This window comes from Acinonyx jubatus, chromosome E4, assembly GCF_027475565.1.
Source record: "Acinonyx jubatus isolate Ajub_Pintada_27869175 chromosome E4, VMU_Ajub_asm_v1.0, whole genome shotgun sequence".
Lineage (NCBI taxonomy): Eukaryota > Metazoa > Chordata > Mammalia > Carnivora > Felidae > Acinonyx > Acinonyx jubatus.
This window is the reverse complement of record NC_069395.1, coordinates 43,830,801-43,848,125: the sequence shown is the minus strand read 5'-3', so window position 1 is coordinate 43,848,125 and position 17,325 is coordinate 43,830,801. Positions and strand designations below refer to the sequence as shown.

Below are 17,325 nucleotides of genomic sequence, written 5' to 3'. Positions count from 1 at the left end.
TGGAAGGGGAAAAGGAGGCTCCAAGCAGAGGCGGGCTGGTGTGGGAGGAAGCAGGGCATAGGTGCTGGTGATCAGAGGCACTGAGTGCTGCCTTACCTACCCCATATATCACCAGGATTCCAACTGGTGGGGCTCTGGCTGGCAGTCACTTCTGGATAGGTTGTTGTGTTCAGCCTCTAGCTGGAAATGTCACTGGGCTTCAAAGTGGGCTGGCATAGCCTTCTGTCTTTGTCTAGGCTAGTTATCGTGTTTGAGAGCCAAAAGACCCACACCTACTTGATTGTCCTGCAATTGAGAAAGGAAGGTGTGTACCGCCACCCACAGTCTCCTTTCAACAAGCAGCTTGGGGCCTTGCAGTAGGCGTGGACCCTGGACTCCGACAGCCCTGGTTCCAATCCTGGCTCTGCCACGTGTAGTGGCTGAATGAATGATCTAGGGCAAATTATTTGACTCCTCTGACCCTTTTCTCATTTGGAAAATTGTAATAACAATCCTTGCCAACACGCAGGCTTTTAATAAAAAGTCAGAACACATGACTTTTAAGCTCACCTGACAATTTCCTTTCCTCCCTTCACTTAAAAATACAATTCTTTCAATAGTATGGAGAGTGAGAAGGGCTCCCATTCAGAGGGATGGCAGGAGAAAAATTTGTAGCCTATGCAGGCCAATGGATGTGTGCACAAGGGCAGTTCAAGAAGACAACATTAATCACAAGCAACTATAAAGGTGAGTCATATAATGCACCCTCCCCACCTTTACAAAATGAAATCTCAGCCCTTCCAGAGCTTGGGACCTCTCAGTGCATCTTTCCAGCTTCACTTCAAATATCTACATGGCCATCTGTCAGCATTAAAACTGAGAGTGAATTGGAGGGGAGGAGCCAAGATGGCGGAACAGCATGGACGCCTTTTGTGTGCCTCCGGTCCATGAAATACAGCCAGACCAACACTAAACCATCCTGCACACCTAAAAAACTGAGGATTAACACAACAATCTGCACAACCTGAACCACAGAATTCAGCAGGTACGCGGCGCAGAGCAGTGAACTGGGGGAGGGAAAAGCCGCGGAGGGCAGGGAGCCGCTTTTGTGTGTGGAGAGGACGGAGATGGGCGGGGGCGGGGAATACGGGAAAAGCACCCCCGCCAAAAGCAGCTGGAGAGAAAGTGGCAAAGTAGAAACAGCCGCAGGGAGTGAACTAAAAAGGGAGAAAAGAGAAAGGAGAGGGTTTACATTCCATTAAGACAGTAAACAGGGGGAGCGCAGAGTCTGAAACTCCGCAGCTCCATACCTGGCGGTGCTCTGGTGAGAAGAACGAATCCTCAGCAGCAGAGTGGAGTCCGGGGTTCTTCCGGCCACAAGGGGAGAGGCGGTTCCCCTGCTGGCAGGACACCTGGCTGTGTGGGTCCCCCAAAGGCAAGGCCCCAGTGGACCTGGGAGAACAACCACATTCGCTGGTGCTGGAACAACATCATTAAGGGTGAAGCCTGGTGCCAGATGTGTGTTGTGATTTGCCATAATCCCTGAAACGCTGCTGCTATACTATCTCACAAACTTTTTCTGGGGCGGGCTGGCACCCGGTCACAGTCTCTGGCCATTGACAGCATCATGGTCCCACAAACATTCCTCGGTGCGGCTGGCACCCAGCCATTTCTTGGTGGGAACCTCCTGCGGAAGGGCAGAACAGGTCAAAGCTGCAGTCCCTCAGAAGTAAGGGGACGGGAAAAACAGCCGCATCTGAGACAAGACTGGGGAGGGTTGTGCTGCCTGGCACTTGATCACGGACTGTGTAGGAGCTGGGGGTGGATGGAAGCCGAAGACAAAGGACAGGTGAGTGATTGCTGATCAGGGAGAACAGAATTCTCATACTAGAGACTGGCTAGCAGGGCGACGCCATTTTCATCACTACTGCGCATGCGGATACGCACCTACAAGCGCCATCTAGTGGAGAACGGAGTCATTACACTAAGCCCCACCCAACTGGGCCAACCTTACTCATCAAGAACACAAGTCTCACCACCTACTTAGTTTATGGGCTGTAAAGCTCTTCATAGTTTGACTTATAGGGGAAAATGAAGTAATTTCAATAGTATTTCAGTCTGTTCAATGGTCCACCTATTCAATTTTCTTTCTTTCTTTCTTTTTTCTTTTTTTCTCTTTTTTGTTTCCTTTTCTTGAATACAGAAAGAAAAATTCATTTTTATTTTCCATTTTTATTGAAAATATTTTTAGTTTTTCTACTATATTTTTTACTTTTGTGTAAATTTTTTCAAATTCTATTTTACTTCCATCATTTCATTTTAGTCTACTTCAGTGTATTCATTTTTTCAAATTTTCAAACGATTTCCTTTTTTTTTCTTTCTCCTTTTCTCTCTAATCTATCAAGCCCCTTTCAACACCCAGACCAAAACACACCTAGGATCTAGCATCATTTATTCAATTTTGTGTGTGTGTGTGTGTGTTTTTTCAAAATTTTTTTTACCTCATTAACTCCGTTTCTGCCTTCAAAATGACAAAACAAAGGAATTCACCCCAAAAGAAAGAGCAGGAAGAACCGACAGCCAGGGACTTAACCAACACAGATACAAGCAAGATGTCTGAACCAGAATTTAGAATCATGATAATAAGAATACTAGCTGGAGTCGAAAATAGATTAGAATCCCTTTCTGAGAAGATAAAAGAAGTAAAAGCTAGTCAATATGAAATAAAAATTGCTATAACTGAGCTGCAATCTTGAATGGAGGCTGGCTACGGTGGCATGGATGGATGATGCAGAACAGAGAATCAGTGATACAGATGACAAACTTCTGGACAGTAATGAAACAGAAAAAAAGGAAATTAAGGCAAAAGAACACGATTTAAGAATTACAGAAATCAGTGACTTATTAAAAAGGAACAACATCAGAATCATAGGGGTCCCAGATAAGGAAGGGAGAGAAATAGAGGTAGAAGTGTTATTTGAGCAAATCATAGCAGAAAACTTTCCTAACCTGGGGAAAGACACAGACATCAAAATTCAGGAAACACAGAGGACTCCCATTAGATTCAACAAAAATTGACCATCAACAAGGCATATCATACTCAAATTCACAAAATACTCAGGCAAGGAGAGAATCATAAAAGCAGCAAGGGAAAAAAAGTCCTTAACCTACAAGGGAAGACAGATCATGTTTGCAGCAGACCTATCTACAGAAACTTGGCAGGCCAGAAAGGAGTGGCAGGATATGTTCAATGTGCTGAATCAGAAAAATATGCAGCCAAGAATTCTTTACCCAGCCAGGCTGTCATTCAAGATAAAAGGAGAGATAAAAAGTTTCCCAGACAAACAAAAATTAAAGGAGTTTGTGACCACTAAACCAGCCCTGCAAGAAATTTAAAAAAAAAAAAGTTTTTTTTTAATGTTTATTTATTATTGAGAGACAGAGAGAGAGCATGAGCAGGGGAGGGGCAGAGAGAGAGGGAGACACAGAATCCAAAGCAGGTTCCAGGCTCCGAGCTGTCAGCACAGAGCCGGACGTGGGGCTCGAACTCACAAACCGCGAGATCATGACCTGAGCCAAAGTTGGACGCTTAAGCAGCCCTGTAAGAAATTTTAAGGGGGCTCTCTGAGGGGAGAAAAGAAAAAAACAAATAAAGACCAAAAGCAACAAAGATGAGAAAGGACCAGAGAGCACCACCAGAAACCCCAACTCTACAAGCAACATAATGGCAATAAATTCATATCTTTCAGTACTCACTCTAAACGTCAATGGACTAACTGCTCCAATCAAAAGACATAGGGTAACAGAATGGATAAGAAGACAAGATCCCATCTATATGCTGTTTACAAGAGACCCACTTTAGACCTAAAGACACCTTCAGATTGAAAATAAGGGGATGGAGAACCATCTATGATCTTAATGGTCAACAAAAGAAAGCCAGAGTAGCCAGACTTATATAAGACAATCTAGACTTTAAATAAAGACCGTATCAAGAGATGAAGAAGGGCATTATATCATAATCAAGTGGTCTATCCACCAAGAAGACCTAACAATTGTAAACATTTATGAGCCAAATGTGAAGGCACCCAAATATATAAATCAATTAGTCACAAACATAAAGAAACTCATTGATAGTAATACCATAATAGTAGGGAACTTCAATGGACAGATCATCTAATCAAAAAATCCACAAGGAAACAATGGCTTGGAATGACACACTGGACCAGATGGACTTAACAGGTATATTCAGAACATTTCATCCTAATACACATTCTTCTCCAGTGCACATGAAACGCTCTCCAGAATAGACCACATACTGGGACACAAATCAGCCCTCAACAAGTACGAAAAGATCGAGATCATACCGTGCATATTTTCAGACCACAATGCTATGAAACTCAAAATCAACCACAAGACAAAATGTGGAAAGGTAACAAATACTTGGAGACTAAGAACATCCTACTTAAGAATGAATGGGAAAAAAAAAAAAGAATGAATGGGCTAACCAAGAAGTTAAAGAGGAAATTAAAAAGTTCATGGAAGTCAATGAAAATGATAACACCACAACCCAAAACCTCTGGGATGCAGGAAAGGTGGTCATAAGAGGAAAGATATAGCAATTCAGGCCTTCCTAAAGAAGGAAGAAAGATCTCAGATGCACAACCTAAAAATCCTCAAGGAGAAAGCAGGCAAAAACCTCTTTGATCTTGGCCACAGCAGCTTCTTATTCAACCCGTCTCCAGAGGCAAGGGAAACAAAAGCACAAATGAACCATTGGGACCTCATCAAAATAACATCTTCTGCACAGCAAAGGAAACAATGAGCCAAACTAAAAGGCAACCGATGGAATGGGAGAAGATATTTGCAAATACATATCAGATAAAGGGTTGGTATCCAAAATCTATAAAGAACTTATTAAACTCAACACCCAAAACACAAACAATCCAGTGAAGAAATGGGCAAAAGCCATGAATAGACACTTCTCCAAAGAAGACATCCAGATGGCCAATTGACACATGACAAAATGTTCAACATCACTCTTCATCAGGGAAATACAAACCAAAACCACAATGAGATACCACCTCACACCTGTCAGAAGGCTATCATGAACAACTCAGGCAATGACAGATGTTGGCCAGGATGTGGAGAAAGACGATCTCTTTTGCACTGCTGGTGGGAATGCAAAATGGTCTGACCACTCTGGAAAACAGTATGGAGGTTCCTCAAAAAATTAAAAATAGAACTATCCTACGACCCAGCAATTGCACTACTAGGTATTTATCCAAGGGATACAGGTGTGCTGTTTCGAAGGGACACATGCACTCCAATGTTTATAGCAGCACTATCCACAATAGCCAAAGTATGGAAAGAGCCCAAATGTCCACTGATGGATGAATGGATAAAGAAGATGTGATATATATATATATATATATATATATATATATATATATATATATATGTATATATATATACACACACAATAGAGTATTACTTGGCAATCAAAAAGAATGAAATCTTGGCATTTGCAACTACGTGGATGAAACTAGAGGGTATTATGCTAAGCAAAATTAGTCAGAAAAAGACAAATATCATATGACTTTACTCATGAGGACTTTAAGACACAGAACAAATGAATGTAAGGGAAGGGAAGCAAAAATAGTATAAAAACAGGGAGAGGACAAAACAAAAGAGACTCTTAAATATCAAAAAGAAACAGAGTTACTGGAGGGGTTGTGGGAGGGGGGATGGGCTAAATGGGTAAAGGGCATTAAGGAATCTATTCCTGAAATCATTGTTGCACTATATGCTAACTAATTTGGATGCAAATTAAAAAAAAAAAATTAAAAAAAAAAACTGAGGGTGAGTTGGATGTGTTCATTAACTTGGTTGTGGCAATCATTTTATAATGTATACAAATATGAAATCATGCTGTACACCTTAAATATACAGTTTTATTTGTTAATTATATCTCAATAAAGCTGAGGGGGGAGACAGAGTGTATTTTTTATGGACTTCCAATGTTCTTTTTTTTAAATGTTTTTATTTTTGAGAGAGAGAGACAGAGTGGGGGAGGGGCAGAAAGAGAGGGAGACAGAATCTGAAGCTGGCTCCAGGCTCTGAGCTGTCAGCAAGAGCCCGATGTGGGGCTTGAACTCACAGACTGTGAGATCATGACCTGAGCCGAAGTCAGTCGTCCAACCGACTGAGCCACCCAGGTGTCCCCAGACTTGCAATGTTCTATAGTGTCTTCTGTGCTTTTCTCTAGAGTGCATCTACTGAAATTTAAGAAATTTCCACACACACATATCCGTGTAGAGTAGCTCTCACTTGCCATACTCTCCTCTCCTTCCCTGAGTCCCCTTTATTTTTCAATGTATATTTATTTTTGAGAAAGAGAAAGACTGCGTGGAGGAGGAAGAGGGGCAGAGAAAGAGGGAGAGAATCCCCAGCAGGCGCTGCACTATCAGACCAAAGCCCGACACAGGGCTCCATCCCACGAACAGTGAGATCATGACCTGGGCTGAGATCAAGAGTCAGATGCTTGACAGACTGAGCCACCTAGGTACCCCTCTTTGAGTCCCCTTTAGATCCTCCTCTCTGACAGACAATTGCAAGTGAGGTGAGATCCTCCCTTCCTTTCATTTTCTCTTTTCCCAGGGCAGCTGGAGGCCCTGCTAACCCTAAAGAGACTATTGTTTGCATTTACTGAGACAGGGCTAGTCTAGGGCAAATGCCACTAGACCTGGCCAAAGTGGGGGAAGCTCTCTGGTGCCCCTAAGACAGTGTTTCCTCTCCCCCACAATTCCAAAGTCAGGGCCAGACACATCCATGTTTATCGGGTGCCAGTCGTCCCAGGATCAGAGAACTATCTTCCTTTCACCAGATAATAAAGTGTCCTCCAGGCAGAAGAAATAAATCATGGAGCCAGCTCCTTTTGGTTCCTCTGGATGACAGCTTATTCATCCTTCCCTCTCCCCTGCCATTTCTGAACAGCTGTTTGAGAATCACACTGCCCTGGTGGAGATAGCTCTCTCTATCTCCCAAGCAAGACCCCTTGCTTATCTGCACCTTAAAGTAGGATTGACCCATGTGATAGTAAGTGTTACAGCAGAGGTGGACACAAACATCAGGGGCCCTCTGTGTCTCAGTCACCATAAGTCACAACAGGAGTGCTCAAAGGGTGTTCTGTCTTAAATGTTACCTTTAGAACCAAAACTTAGTCTATCACTTCACCCCAGTGCCTTTTTCCATGATGAGTCATAACAACTCAGCCAGACTTTTAAGTGCAAGAATAACTTTACTACAATATGGGAGCATCAGGCCAAGACTATCCACAGAATGCCAGATTTACCCAGTATAGAGACTGAATCCACTCTGCTCCTCAGTCCCACTGCCAGGCTGCACACACTCCACCGCTCAGAAGACTGTAGCTGAGAAACAAGAAAGAGGCACCCTCTGATCTCGAGAAAGGCAAGAATTTTTATGACTAGGCTCTATAGCCTTTGTGTTCAGATTTAAAAATAGCGTTGTCTATTCTTCTCGATGGCCTGAAATCCTCAAATCCCCCTCATTCTTTTTTTTAAAGTTTTTTTAATTAAAACAATTTTTTTAATGTTTATTTATTTTTAAGAGGGAGAGAGACAGAGTGTGAGTGGGGGAGGGGTAGAGGGAGAGGGAGCAGACTCCCGGCTCTGAGCTGTCAGCATGGAGCTCGATGCGGGGCTCAAACTCTCAGACTGTGAGGTCATGACCTGAGCTGAAGTCAGACACCCAACTGACTGAGCCACCAGGTGCCCCCTAAGTTTATCTATTTTGAGAGAGAGAGAGTGTGTGAGTGAGTTGGGGAGAGGCAGAGAGAGAGAGAGAGCAAGAGAATTCCAAGTAGGCTCTGTGTTGTTTGCATAGAGCCTGACACAGGGCTTAAACCCATAAACCATGAGATCATGACCTGAGCCCAAGTCAGATGTTTAACCAGCTGAGCCACCCAGGTGCCCCAAATCTCCCTCATTCTTAAGCTAAACTAATTTCTGTAGCCAGCAGCCTGGAGGTTCTGATCTGGACACTTACTGGTTACAACCTTGAGGAAGGCACTTAAACTTCCTGAACCTTGTTTTCTTTCCTCGTATCAAAAATTCAGAAAAGGGCCTGCAAATGCTTAGCTCACAGAATCATTCCTTGTAAGGATCCAATAGAATAACATATGTGAAATCACTGTGTATGCTAAATGGTTCCACACATGTAAGTAATTTTTGGGTCAAGTTCTTAATAATAAAAAATGTATTAATCACAACTGTGCTCATTCCCTTGTAGAACCCTGGGGTCCCCTGTGCATCTTTCTCTTTTCCCAGTCATTACCCATCATTCTGCTTGATTCATCCTTCCCACATTCTCCCTTCCCCTGCTCATGAAACACGTATGCACAAAACCTATAATTCTTTCACCCATTATTCTAACTCCTGTCAATCAGTTTCTTTTTCATTGCGTATTTACATTTCCCAAATAACTGCATTTACATATAATTTTCTCTTGCCCGCACAAAAAGAGGGTACAGCTAGATACAGCATTTAAGGGGGTGTGTCAGATTTCAACTCAGGAAACAGAAACAATTGTAGGTATTTTAAGCAGAAAGGGATTAAAAACAAGGAATTAAGGGCTTATGAAATTCACTGGAAGAGCTAAACAAAAGGAAGTTAGGGGCCCCCACTGGGGTCTAGATTGTAAGGGCACATCACAACAGCTGTAGTCCAGAGATCAGCTGCCAAACCACCTCTCCACGCCCACGACTTCAGTGACTAAGATCTGGGGACTACTGGAATACGGGTTCCGGCTTCGGATGTCAACAGTGTTGCTTAGCAGCAAGAGCAGTAGCAAGATGGCCTTAGCCTCACTTCTGCCTTCCAAACCTCAGACAAGGGCATTGCCCTGGTAGATTTAATTAGTATCCAGAAATCTAGTTGCAAAGGAGCCTGAGAAATGTCATTTCTGACTTTCTAGGGCCAAAAAGTTCAGGAGTGTACATACAGGGCTTTGAGCATGGATGCCTACTTCCATCTGATGATAATCTCAAAGGAGTGACTTTACGCTTTATGGAGTACACAACACTGTGATGACCTAAAAGAGAGCCTGTGGAAAGAGGGAAAGCAAAAGTGCACAGATCGTGTAGTTGCAGGCATTACCATCACCTGTTGGGATTTATTTGGGCCAGTCTATTTCTTAAAAACATGTAACTCAGAATAGGAATAAAAACAATCTCAGCCTACCCTCTACAAGAAATTGGAGTTCTAAATATTAACAAGACGTTCCTGGCTTCAATCAGATTGTTGAACTTGATATCTATAATATATATTTTCTTCTTATAGCAATGTTGGGGGCATAATTTTGCCAAGTTTGTCTACTGTGCTCTATAACAATCCTGCCCAGCCAAGTAGTGTGGATAGAGTTGGCCTCCTTCCTGTTTTCCTTCCCTTTCCAAGCCCAGTATGGGTAAATGACCCATGTTTGGCCAATTAGAATACTTCTCTTTTTAATCACAGTAATTGACCAGGGATGGGCACAAGATGAATGCAGGATAATGAGAATCTTCCTTAAGAGTTTACTGGCATTCCTGGGAAGGATGTGCCCTCTTTCAAGGTGATTATGATCTGTAAGACAATGTCTTGATGGGGTGCCTGGGTGGCTCAATTGGTTAAATGTCCAACTCTTGGTTTGGGCTCAGGTCATGATCTCACAGTTTCGAGAGTTTGAGCCCCACAAATTCTCTCTCTCCCGCACTCTCTACCCCTCACTCTGTCTCTGTCTTTCTAAACATAATTAAATAAACTTAAAAAAAAAACACAATGTAATTTGAGGCTGCCAGCAGCTACCTTGCTTTGATGGGGAGAGCACCCATCTGAAAATAAAGCAATCACAAAGGAAAGTAGATTGAGAGATGGTAAGAGACAGAAATGGGGTCTTGATGATATTATTTGAACTACTGAATACAGCTTTGCCTAAAGCTAGATCTACCCTTTAGGTTTTTGTTATATCTATGATATATTGTGATGTTTTGGTATCTTTAAACAACAACAAAAACAACAACAACTCTTCTCTTTCTGGGGAGAGGCTGTCTGTCCCAGAGGTAGTCAATTCTTAGAGATAGGAAAGGGCCCAACAAAGAGTATATGCAAACTACTTTGCAAACTTTGATATGCAAACTACTCCAGAGCCAGACCTTCTCTACCAGGCTCATGAACTCCAGGAGGCAAGATTCTCTGTCTTTATCATCCTAGGGCCAGGCACCAGGCAACTAGGTACCACCCCTGCAGCCCAAAGCCCTCCCAAATTATTCAAATTAGCCTATCCTGAACTGCTTCCTCTGCTCTGCTTTGCCTTTTCTATGGAAGTAAAGGTCCATGGCCTAAGCTTTCACCTCATTCCTCTCTTCCACCTCCTGACTATCCTAGTGTTTTTCCCTGTGGCCCTTGCATGACAAGTCTCTGTCTCTTGTCTCTAGAACCTGTGAGAATATTAAACTTTGTTTTCCTGGGCCTCTCCTGTGTCTCCTCTTATTTATTTATTAACACTTTTTTTTTTAACATTTGTTTATTTTTGAGAGAGAGACAGAGACAGAGTGCAAGCAGGGAAAGGGGCAGAGAGAGAGGGAGACACATAATCTGAAGCAGGCTCCAGGCTCTGACCTGTCAGCACAGAGCCCAATGCAGGGCTCGAACTTGCGGACCACAAGATCATGACCTGAGTCAAAGTCGGATGCTCAACAGACTAAGCCACCCAGGCAGCCCCTGTGTCTCCTCTAATACCCTACTTGGCTGACCATCTCATAAACAACTGTAAAGTAATTTCCTACTCACATAGATCAATAAAATCTCTTTGTCTTAAGCTAGTTTAAATAGGGTTTCTGTTATGGATTTCTGAAATAGTCCTGAGAAAAGCAAGCAATTTATAAAATCTAAAAATGTACCAGACCAACCTTGAGCCTCCTCAACTTCACCAACAAAAGGAATATAGGTGGTGAAGATTCAAACTAACAGGTCCAAGTGGTACAAATTTTTCTTATGTCTCTATTCTTCTGAAGTCAGTTTAATTAGTGCTGGCAAGTTGTGAGAATAGCTCAGCTGTGCCACTGTTGTTTTCTAGATCTCATAGGTTTGGGGGATCATGGGATTGAAATTCTAGGTTAGATCTGACTTAACCAAATTTTGAGGTAGTGGCATCATGGGAAAGCATATTTTGTAGTTTAAGTTGCCTATCTTTTATTTAGCACTCCCTTGAGCCAAATGTTTTCCATTTGGGCGGCATAAAGGAGAGGCAGAGATATTCTCAGATGTCATTTCAGGGAATACTAGACTTTGTAATTATACTTCTAAGTCTGCTACAACTGATTTTTTCTATCTCCCACTTCTGCTCTTGGGAAAACTTTAAAAGTTGTGAGATTCTCAGTCTCAGGATGAAAATAGTGATTTATACTCTCCTCTCCCCACCATCTGAAAGAAGCCATGGTGAATAAATTAGCAAATATCTGAGCTAGCTGAGGAAATTTATCTTTAATGATATACAATGCTTATTGGTTATAAAAACCTGTGTACTTTTTCCCTTTTGCCTGTGGCACCAGCAGAATGGCCATGTTTGTAATTGACAACCAGGCTTTAAATTTGGGAAAATTTGGGGCACCTGGGTGGCTCAGTAGGTTAAGCATCCGACTTCGGCTCTGATCTCGCGCTCCGTGAGTTCGAGCCCCACATCAGGCTCTGTACTGACAGCTTGGAGCCTGGAAACTGCTTCAGATTCTGTGTCTCCTCTCTCTGCCCCTCCCCTGTTTGCACTCTGTCTCTGTCTCTCTCTCAAAAATGAATAAACGTTAAAAAATTTTTTTTTAATTTTGGAAACATTTTTCATTTGTGAAATATCATTTGAATGATTAGAGAAATTATAAGTCTGAGTGAGGTTTTGGGGATTTAGAGCTAGAGGAAGGAGAATTTTGATCTAGGGGCATTTTTCACCTCACAGATGTAAAAATGCTTGCGGAGAAGATGGGGAGGGTAATGACAGCCATTTTAGCTGTATTCCTGAAGATATTTATCTTGAAGAAAAGTGGAGAAAACAAAGGAGAGAGAATTATACAAACACAGAGGAATGTAGAGCATCCCAAAGAGTCATGGTTCTCTCAGAACAATACTTTTACAGGGAAAATATAAGATATTCACTCTCTGACTTTATGTCAAGAACTAAAGAATTCACATCTAGGAGTGCCTGGGTGGCTCAGTAGGTTGAGCATCTGACTCTTGATTTTGGCTCAGGTCATGATCTCACAGTTTCATGGGTTCAAGCCCCACGTCGGGCTTTATGCTGGCAGCACGGAGCCTGCTTGGGATTCTCCCTCTCTCCCTGACCTTCCCTTGCTCACACTCTCTCTTTCTCAAAAATAAATAATAAATTAAAAACTTTAAAAAAAAAAAAGCAGAAGTCACATCTATGTGTGTGCCTTTTTGCTCTTCCTATAAAGGATGACCCCTAATACTACCTTGGAACCATTCATAAACATGGAATATGATGTAAATGGATGATTAGTCTGGACTAGGTGAATAGGGAGAGAAGGGAGCATGCATACCCACTTTGCTAAACTTTACATGTGTACATTTCAAATCAGACCCAATACACACTTATGCCTACCCATCAGAACAGATATTTTCAGCAAGGAGAGTTCTGGATTGGAATGTCTATCTTGACCTATTTGGAAACTGAACTGGCTATAGCAGATTGCAAGATTTAGGTTGTAGGAGAATGACTCTGGTTCCTTTTCAGCCTAAAACAATTACCCAGCTGTTGGAAAGTTGAAATATTGGACCAAATTGTATTACCTAAGTTAAAATAAGCACTCCTGAGAATAGATCACTACATATATTAAGGTACATGTATTATGCAAGAGTTGACATTCCCATTTCTATATCTTATAAACCAGCCTTGGAATCTTCCCTGAAAATAAATTCATTGTTAGTATGTTTTTGGCTATTTGTTTTTATTGGTTAATATATACACTATTGGCACATTTCCAAAGCTATTACCCTCTGTGATCAGAACTTTCAGAAACCTCCTTGACAAAGCCACCCATAGAAACAACTAAACACTGAAAAAACGATAGGTGTTTTGTATGGAACAACTATAGAGTATGACCTAAAGATGACAGTATGCTTTTTAAAAAGTCAGTAAGTCACACATGGTGTTATTTGATCCATATTGCACCCCTGTAAAGTACACATGGCATGTTTTATAGTATTTCCAGTTGACAAAATAAAGTCAGCAATAAATGACTCGCCCAAAGCCAAACAATTAACAAATGGCAGAACCAGGATTTGCTCTCCATGTTTTAATTTATTTTTTTTATTTTTAAATTTTTACTTATTTATTTATTTTTAAGTAGACTCCATGCCCAACCTGGGGCTCAAACTCACTACCCTGAGATCAAGGGTCTCATGCTGTACTGATGGAGCCACCCAGGTACCCCTATCCATGTTTTTGTATTCCAATTCCAGAGCCTTCTTTGGGGATGCAGAAGTTAGATATAAGCATAAGGAAAATGACAAGAGACAATTAGAATCACAACCAATTAGGAGCGCCTGGGTGGCTCAGTTGGTTAAGCGACCAACTTCAGCTCAGGTCATGATCTCGCAGTTTGTGAGTTTAAGCCTAGCATCGGGCTCTGTGCTGACAGCTCAGAGCCTGGAGCCTACTTCAGATTCTGTGTCTCCCCCTCTCTGTACCCCTCCCCTGCTCATGCTCTGTGTGTCTCTCTCAATAATAAATGTTAAAAAAAATCATAACCAATTAATCTAATCGATAGCATTTAAACTAATCTATAGCATTTAAACTATTAAGACATAACCTACAAAATTGAAAACATTTATTGCATTGTATTGACACACTCCTGTTTCATTGTTACTCTCTGGGCACTGGGCTGGTGAAAAGATTTTTTTATCTTAATTCATCAGTAAATATTTACTGACCACTATTATGTGTGGAGATTCTGAGTTGGATATGTTTTCTTTCTTTTTACTAAAATTAACCTGTAGGGGCACCTGGGTGGCTCGGTTGATTAAGCATCTGACTCTTGGCTTGGGTTCAGGTTATGATCTTACAGTTCATGAATTCAAGGCCCACATTGGGCTCCATGCTGACACTGCAGAGCCTGCCTGGGATTCTCTCTCCCTCTCTCTGTGCCCCTCCCCTGCTCATGCTCTCTCTCTCTTCCAAAAATAAATAAATGAACTTTAAAAAAAAAAAGCATGAAATTAAAAAAATAAAATTAATAAAATCAACTTGTAGCATTGAGTGTCTAGTCATTCCAGCAGGCTAACACAGAATTTTGTTGTCTACTTTTTCATTTCTCCTGGATAAAGAAGGGAAAACCTAAAGACGTGGTAGAGCACTTCTCAATCTGTTCTTCAAATCTCTGCTAAGAAGTCCCACTCTCTCATTTATTAAATAGGTATCACTTATTGATCATCTACTATATGCTACGTAGTCTACATCCATTACCAGGAATCCTCAAATCTCAGTGGCTTGGTATCGTTATTCTCATTTTTAGGAATGTGGTTAGTATAGGGTAGCAGTGAAACACGATGAGATAGTAGCATTGGATCAAGAGCAGGGCCTTCAATCAAAAACTACTAGAGTTGGACTCTGGCTGCATACATACTCGTTGTCTGAACTTGGAAGAGTTGTTTCATTTCTCTGTTCTCCCTTATGCTCATCTTTAAAATGGGGTAAATTACATGAACTTATTAGACTTATATGAACTCACAATCAGAGTTACTTTGAGTGTCAAATGAATTAACATCTGTAACCAGCTTATGGTGCCTGGGCTTCTTAGTGATACTCAAGGGATGTTAGCTACTATTAATTTGGTGTGCCCCAGGGCTGAAGCTGATGGACTCTTTTCTCATTTAGATATCTGTTACTCCCTAGATGACCTCATTTAATCCTATGGTTTTAAATATTAAGCTATACCGATGACTCCAGAATTTGTATCTCCTGCCAAGCTGATACTTTTCCAGTGTAAGCTCATGTCACTTCCCTACTCAAAACCCTCCAGTGACTTCCTATCTCTGAAAAAATCAAAGCCCTAACCATAGCTATGAGGCCCTATCTATATGTCTGTTCTATTTTTCTGATGTGTCTCCTACTACTTTTCACTTTCTTTCTTTTCTTAAGCAATATAGGCATGCTTGCTGAACAATCCCAACCATTCCTGCTCCTTCAGGGTCTTTGTATTTGCTATTCTGCCGGGTATATTCTTCTCCAAATGACATATTCCTTCACTTGCTTCACATCCCTGCTCAAATACCATCTTAACAGAGATGCGTCCCTGACCGCCTCATAGAAAGGAGGATTTTCCTTTCCTTTTCTTCTTACCCTGCTTTATTCTTCATTGTATCTATTGCCATTATATTTATTCTTTTTTTTTTTTTATGGTGTGTTTTCCCCTCTAGAATGTGAGCTCTATTAAAGTAGGGACTTTGTTTTGTTCACAGTCCCTAAAACAAGTGCCTGGCACAGGGCAGACACTCCATAAATATTTATAGCTTAACTATAATTATGCTAATTGCCCAGCTAGTGTCAGAGTTTCATACCCAAGTCAGCTTCCCTTCAATATCTCTTGTTCTTTCTACTCCACTAATCTGCATCCCATGCCAGGAAAGATACTAACCCCATTATAAATGTACATCAACTTGTAGGACTTTTGTATCTGAACTAGAAATTTTGTGCACATTAGGGTTGATTTGCAATTCAGCATAATTTAGCAAATATTTACTGCACAAATATTTATGTGATCTTGGATAAGAAACAACGATCAACCAGTAATATAGGGTAGCAATTTATTCAAGAAATCTAGAAGCCTAGGAAAGGTAAATATTTGTACTTGTGGAACTCTAAATTCAGAATTATTATGGACATCTAAAATTAATACAATGTAGTATGTCAATTATACCTCAACTTTTTAAAAGGCCATTAAAAAATAAGAATTATTAGGTCTATCTATTGTATCACAATGGAACACTTAGTTATCCCCCAAAGTTTCTTTCCCCACTTTCTCAATCTCAGCCCACTCCTTTGCTTACCCCAAATTTCTAGACATTTTCTTAGATTTCTCTTTTCCTCATCCCACACATCCAATCCATATGCAAAGACCATAAACTATCAACAAAACTTGTTGTTGTGAGACCATCTGCTTCTCACCAACTTCACCTTTATAAATCCTAGTCCAAGGACAACTCTACTTAGCCGAGGCCACCAGCAGAATTTCCTAAATGCTGGCCTTGCCCTCCTACTTTTCAACTGCCAGCCAGAGTGATCTTATAAAAATATAAATTACTCATCACTCCTGTGCTTAAAGTTTCAGTGGTTTCCTTTTCTCATTCCTAAGTTATTCCACTTAGAAAAGCATCCCAACCCTATCCTAGCCCTGAAGTCCCATTCGATTCCGTCCTGATCAACAGTCCAATCTTGTCTCCTAGCATTTTCCCCTTATTCATGAACTCTAGTCACACTGGCCTTCTTTCACATCTATGAGCACAAAAAGACCTTTCTTTGTCCCAAAATATACTAACAGGTACTTGTCCTTTAGGCTGCAGTTTAAATTTCACCTGCCCAGGGAGGCCTTTCCTGACTCCTGGATTTGAAGTGGTCCCCACTCTTCCATTCACCTTTTGTTTTGTCAGAGTGAATGGCATTCACTTATTGTGCATTGCACAATTGGCATTTAATATTTTCCTCCTGGGGTGCCTGGGTGGCTCAGGCAGTTAAGCACACGACTTCGGTTCAGGTCATGATGTTGTTGTTCAGAGTTTGAGCCCTGTGTCAGGCTCTGTGCTGACAGCTCAGAACCTGGAGCCTGTTTCAGATTCCCTCTCTCTCTCTCTCTCTCTCTCTCTCTCTCTGCCCCTCCCCCACTCATGCTGTCTGTCTCTCAAAAACAAATAAACATGAAAAAAAATTTTCCTCTTCTGTGTATTGTCTATCTCCCTCCAGTAGGGTTTATAACAGCGCCCCAAACATAGTGAGCACTCAAGAAACACTTGTTGGATGGGTAAATCTTTGTCTCAACTTTGGTGACTTATGTAAGATCACAGTAGTTTTCTAATACAACTTTAGTCACTCTGCCCATCCATGTTTTCAGCATTGCTTCAACCCCCCCCCCCCCCAAAGTCCATCATTCTAGGGGAAGGATTCAGGATTTCAGATTCAGTTCAACAGTTCAAAATCATCAGATAAGGGGAAAAATCAGTATTCCTGACATGAACAATTATCATTTCTCACTTAAAAAATTGAGGAAGAAAAAAAATCCCAATTCTT

At 41.3% G+C, this 17,325-nt stretch overlaps 1 protein-coding gene across 1 annotated transcript in view; it reads left to right on the top strand.

Annotated features, from left to right (window-relative positions):
- Window positions 1-857: 857 nt before the first annotated feature.
- Window positions 858-17,325, top strand: part of NMNAT2 (nicotinamide nucleotide adenylyltransferase 2) — a 164,940-nt gene continuing 148,472 nt past the window's right edge. Inside the window, exon 1 of the mRNA XM_053208761.1 lies at window positions 858-1,024. The gene's annotated coding sequence lies outside the window, so the exon portion shown is untranslated. The remainder of the gene's footprint in view (window positions 1,025-17,325) is intronic.